Genomic DNA, 5,828 nt, shown 5'->3' with positions numbered 1-5,828 from the left:
AAATATATATATATATATATATATATATATATATATATTTGTGTGTGTGTGTGTGTGTGTCTGCGATCTTCTCCCTTTCTTTCCTCCCTCTCCTTCTGGGAATCCCATTGCATGTATGTTATATACTTTATGTTGTCGTACTGTTTCCTTTCTCTTTCATCCTTTTTCTCTACATTTTTCTGATTGAATTATTTCTATTGCTCTTTCTTTAAGTCTCATTTTTTCCTCTGCCATCTCAAATCTGCTGTCCTATCTATTCAATTTTTATTTCAGTTAAGTAGTCTTCCCTCATCCACAGCTTCCTCACCAAGATTTCCATTACCCATGGTCAACTGCAGTCCAGAAGCAGATGATCCTCTTTCTGAAGTATTGTCACACGGTCAACAGCAGCTCAACACTATGTCACAATGCCTGTGTCATTGACTTCACTGCATCTCATCACATAGCATGCTATCATCTCACATCATCACAAGAAGGGTGAGTACAGTGCAATAAGATATTTTGAGAGACACAGAAAGAGACTGTATTTACATGACTTTATTACAGCATATTGTTATAATTGTTCTATTTTGTTATTAGTCATTATCATTAATCTCTTACAGTGCTAATTTATAAAGTAAATGTTGGGGCGCCTGGGTGACTCAGTTGGTTAAACATCCACCTTTGGCTCAAGTCAGGGTCCTGGGATGAAGCCCCACATCAGCCTCCCTGCTCAGCAGGAAGTCTTCTTCTCCCTCTCTCTCTGCCCCTCCCTCCCTCATGCACGTGCACAAGTTTTCTCTCTCCCTCTCTCTCTCTCTCTCTCAAATAAATAAATAAAATCTTTAACAAAATAGAAATAAAAAATTAAGTAAATATTATCATAGGTATGACTGTATAGATAATAACATGGTGTATATAGGGTTTGGTACTACCCAAGGTTTCAGGTATTCACTGGGGTTCTCGGACCATAACCCCCATGGATAAAGGGAGGACTATTGTATTGCATTTTTCAACTCCAGAATTAATATTTGGGGTTTTTTTATACCTTCTGATTCTGTATTTATATTCCCTGTATGTTAAGTCATTGTCATCAAATTTTTCTTTCATTATTTGAAAATAATTTCTTCTAATTCTTTGAACATATTTATAACAGCTGCTTTGAAGTCTTTGTCTATAACCCAACATCTGGGCTGAGCCAGAGCAATTTCTATTGACTGCCTTTTTTATTTAATTAAGTATAAATTATATTTCCTGTTTCTCGTGTGCTTAATAAATTTTATTTTAAAAGTAAACCTGTTTAGGGGACACCTGGCTGCCTCAATTGGTAGAGTATGAGACTCTTGATCATGGGATCGTAAGTTAGAGCCCCATGTTGGGTATAGAGATTACTTAAAAATAGAATCTTGGGGTGCCTGGGTGGCACAATTAAGCATCCAAGTCTGGGTTTCTGCTCAGGTTGTGATCTCAGGTTCATGAGAATGAGCCCCGAGTCAGGCTCTGCACTCAGCTTGGAGCCTGCTTCAGACTCTCTCTCCCTGTCCCTCTGCCCTTCCCTGCTGCACGTGCTCTCTCACTCTCTCTGAAATAAATAAATAAATCTTAAAAATAAAATAGAATAAAATCTTTAAAAATAAACATTCTTAGATAAATACTGTAGCAATTCTTTTTTTTTTTCCTACCAATATGGGTAAGAATATGGGAATTGGGGAATGAAAGAAAAATCGTTGTGATTCTTTAAGCCTGATGTGAAAGACTGGTTGGTGTTTTTCTTGCATTGTATCCTTTTTTTTTTTATCATTTCTTTATTAAATGGAATGACAGGGCGTTACTTCTTGATTCTGCTTTATTTTTCTTAAGGTCGTGGGGGTTTTAAATAACTTTTTTTAGTAACTTACCTGTATTTGAACTGTGGAATCACTGATGTCTCTGCTCAGTTTTTTAATTATTTTTGTTTTTAGACTGTTTTCCTAAAAGTCTCCCTTTTATGTGCATAGCTTCGTGGTAAGCCAATGATTTGGGGAGAACTTGAGTTCAAATACCTCATTCCCACAAGGCTTCTACCTCTGTCAATTGGTTTCTGTGTTGCTTGCAAAATGTATGTAAAGTGACAGCCAGTTCTCAAGTCTCCCTCTGCTTTCCCGTTTCGCCAGCCTCCCTCAGGTCTCCTCCAAGCATGTACAGTTTTCTAGTCAGCCAAGAATACATGGAGAGATTATCCTGGGCTTTCTATGGGTCCCTCATTTCCAGGATCTCCCCATGAAATTTCTGGCTGGTCCACCATTCACCCCATCCAGGCTTGCAAAGCTACACCTTTCTTTATTTGTCCTCAACCATGTCCATCCCTTCTAAACAACGAGGAAAACATTTTCACCACCACCTCCACACACACCCAAATTGAGTTCATTCCCTCTGGCAGCAAAGCTATTAGGTTCCATGATCATCCCCATGCTGATAAAACTATCATTCTGCTAACCAAGTTGGGTTGGGGGAAGAAGGGAGGGATGGGTGCAGTCCAAGTGCAAAAGGCCATTCTCCTACTGTTCTTACCTGAAGTTCCAGTAGCTTTTCAGGAATAAAGGCTTCTCCATTTGTTATCTGCTTTTGGTTGATTTCCAGCGCCCAACCCCTGCATGGCTGCATAACTAGAAATACCTTCCCTCAAAGAGATTTGGAGAAAAAAATTCTGTCTGAAAACACAAGGAACAGACTGTTATAAAACAAACAACACAAAAAAAGATAACCACCTAGAAGTGTTTTTTAAAAACATTTTATAAAATACTGGAATAAAAGGGAATCTAAACTTTAATGATGGGCTCATTAGAAATGAATAAAACCGTGACAATACATACAAACCCTAGTGAAATAGTTTCAAAGTGGTACCCAAAAACTAAGTTTTAGCCTTAAGTTTATTTAAAAAAAAAAGGAAGGAAGGAAGGAAGGAAGGAAGGTTAAAATTCAACTTAAGGAGTTAGAAAAAGAACAATAAAATAAACCAAAATAAAGGAGAAAGAAGCATAAAGCTAAAAAAGAAGGTAATGTAATATGGAAGAGAAAGTGAATCTTAGAAAGTAAATCCAAGAACTAGTTCTTTGGAAAAGATCAGTGAAATACACAGACCTAAAGCAAGTCTAACGAAAGAAAACCACAAGAATTTAAGTTCCATGCTAGCCTTGTTGGCCACTGAGTTCTCATGCACCAGAGCATTGCCTAGTACATGTGGGTACTCTGTAGCTATTTGTTAAATGAAAAACATTAAAAAATTTTAAAGGCTATAGAAATAAATACAGAAGAGAATTTTTTAAATATTATATGACAATACTACAAATCTTATAAAGCATTACACTCCTCAATACACAAAAGCAGACTTAAACTGATGGAAATACACTATACTAGTCAGTCATGACCTCCTTACACTGGATAACAAGTAACCTCAGTGCCTTAATAGTAGTAACCACGTGTTTCTCACTACAGGTCTCCAAGCTGGCTACAAATATGCTGGACTATCTTGGGCTCCAGACTCTGGGATTCAGGTTCTAAGTTCCAGGCTGCAAGATAAATAAGAGGTTCAGTTCTATTCAATGTGTCTTCTGTCTTCACCTTGAACCAGAGATTTTTCACTGCATGCTCTTCTCATGACAGATCACAGACACACAAGCAGCCAATCCACTTAAGGCACATTTAGGCTTTTATATGCATTCATCCACCAACATTCCATTGTCCACAGGACACTGGAGCAGTATCTTAGTACAGTTCCAGGTGCTATAAGAGAATATCCCACTGGGTGGCCTACCACAGCATTTATTTCTCAGTTCCAGAGGCTAGAAGTCCACGATCAGGGCACCAGCATGGCTTGGTGAGGGTCCTCTTCCTAGTTTATATATGGCTGCTTCTTGCTGTATCCTCACATGGTGGGGAGAGAGATTATCTCTCTTGTGTTTCTTCTTATAAAGGCACTAATCTCACTCATAAAGGCTCACCCTTCATGACTTAATCACCTTCCAAAGGCCTTATCTACAAATATTATCATGTTGGGGATCACAGCTCCAACATACACATTTTAGGGGGGACATAAACATTCAGCCCATAGCAGGCAGGAAAACAGACCACATCTACTCTAGTGTACCACATGGTTATATGCCAGAAGCAAGTGGCGATGGATTAAGAATAGCCATCCGACCTCCTACAAAGCCCAACTTTATATATAATAAAAAATACACAAAATAAGACTATAGTCAGGTAACATGTTTTATCTATCCAGTTGAGAAAAACCCAAAATATATTTTCTTGGTAAAGCTGTAACGAAACAGGCATTCTCATACATTAGTAGCTAGAATGTAAAATGGTACAATCCTTCCAGAAAGGTATTTGACAATCTCTAGAAAAATTATGTACGCATATATCCTTTGACCCAGTAATTCCACATTTAGAAATCTATCCAAAATGGTGACTAACATAATATAATTAAAAAACATTAAAAAATAAAATAAAATAAAAAAGAAATCTATCCAAAAGACACACTGGCATGATTGTCAGTCTTATGTGTCTACTTGGCTGGACTATAGTCCCCAGTTATTCACTCACATGCTAATCTAGGTGTTACTGTGAAAGTATTTTGTAGATGTGATTAAAGTCCATAATCCACTTACTTTTTTCTTAAAGAAGAGAATTAATATTTTATTGTCACTTATAATCGGATGGCAGTTGGGTAAATAGTCTTCATACTTGATCTTTCCTTTTGCAAATGGAAAAAAAAAACAAATTTAAAACAGCCAATGGCTGGTTATGGTATCAGAAAACATAATTAGATTTGTTCATGGTGGCTTCAAGTTTTCCTTATTAGCTCCAGAAAACTCACCCACCTTTTGTTCCTTTTTTAAAAAACTGGCAGATTGGCATGAATTTGACTTCACACTGTAGCAACACCCTGACCATCATCCATGTTGACTTCAAGGAACACCACGTTGGAATACTTCTCAGAGAGGCAATGAGAGAAAGGCTTGATCGTTTTGCAAGGCCCGCACCACGTGGCGGAGAAGTTAACTAGTTATGACAAGTTTATCTTCTGTACTGTTCAACTTCCGGAAAAGCATACTTGTTCTCCATCTGCTTCACCATTTTGGAGGCTGGGGTCTGACAAGCGACCCATACATGTGGCTTCAAAAGGCGGGATGGAGATGGGAGAGCTCACAACCCACTTCCCTTTATAGCGACAGGGGGGTGGGGCAGGCGGGCATCCTGGGCATGTGTGTTGGGGCGCCCCAGCCAGGCCCCGCCTCCTGGACCATAATCAGTTTACCTTAAGTATGGAAGATTATCCTGGATTATTTGAGTGGGCCCAATTCACCCAGTTGGAAGTGTTTGGGAGCAGAGGCTTCCTTGAAGAATAAGAAATTCCATTTGTGGAATTGCTTGTGCCTAATATTTCGAGTCTGCCCTTCCTGCCAGCCTGCCCTGCAGATTTCAGACTTACCTGGCAAGCTTCAACAATTCCTCAAGCCAATTCCTTGCAATAAATATCCTGATTCTGTTTCTCTGGTGGAATTCTGACTGGTAAAATTGGTAAAAATACCAAATGAGATAATATAAGAGTATTATTATACCACTATTTATAATTGTAAAACATTGAAAACCACTCAAATGTCCATATATATGGGGACTGCAATGGAAGACTATTGCTATGGACTGAAAACCTGTGTCCCTCCAAAATTCATGTTGAAACCCTAATCTCCAATGTGATGGTATTTGGAGATGGGTCTTTTAGGAGTTAAGTAGGTCATGAGGGTAGAGCCCTTACAATAAAATTAGAGCCTTTATAGGAAGAGACAGAAAAGAACCTGCTTCCTCTC

The 5,828-nt window shown here is 38.4% G+C and overlaps 1 pseudogene; it reads right to left on the bottom strand.

Annotated features, from left to right (window-relative positions):
* Window positions 1-4,793: 4,793 nt before the first annotated feature.
* LOC105237998 lies at window positions 4,794-5,411 on the bottom strand (annotated as a pseudogene).
* Between the last annotated feature and the right edge of the window lie 417 nt (window positions 5,412-5,828).

This window comes from Ailuropoda melanoleuca, chromosome 1, assembly GCF_002007445.2.
Source record: "Ailuropoda melanoleuca isolate Jingjing chromosome 1, ASM200744v2, whole genome shotgun sequence".
Classification (NCBI taxonomy): Eukaryota; Metazoa; Chordata; class Mammalia; order Carnivora; family Ursidae; genus Ailuropoda; species Ailuropoda melanoleuca.
Note: the sequence above shows the minus strand (reverse complement) of the source record. Positions and strands in the feature narration are given on the sequence as shown.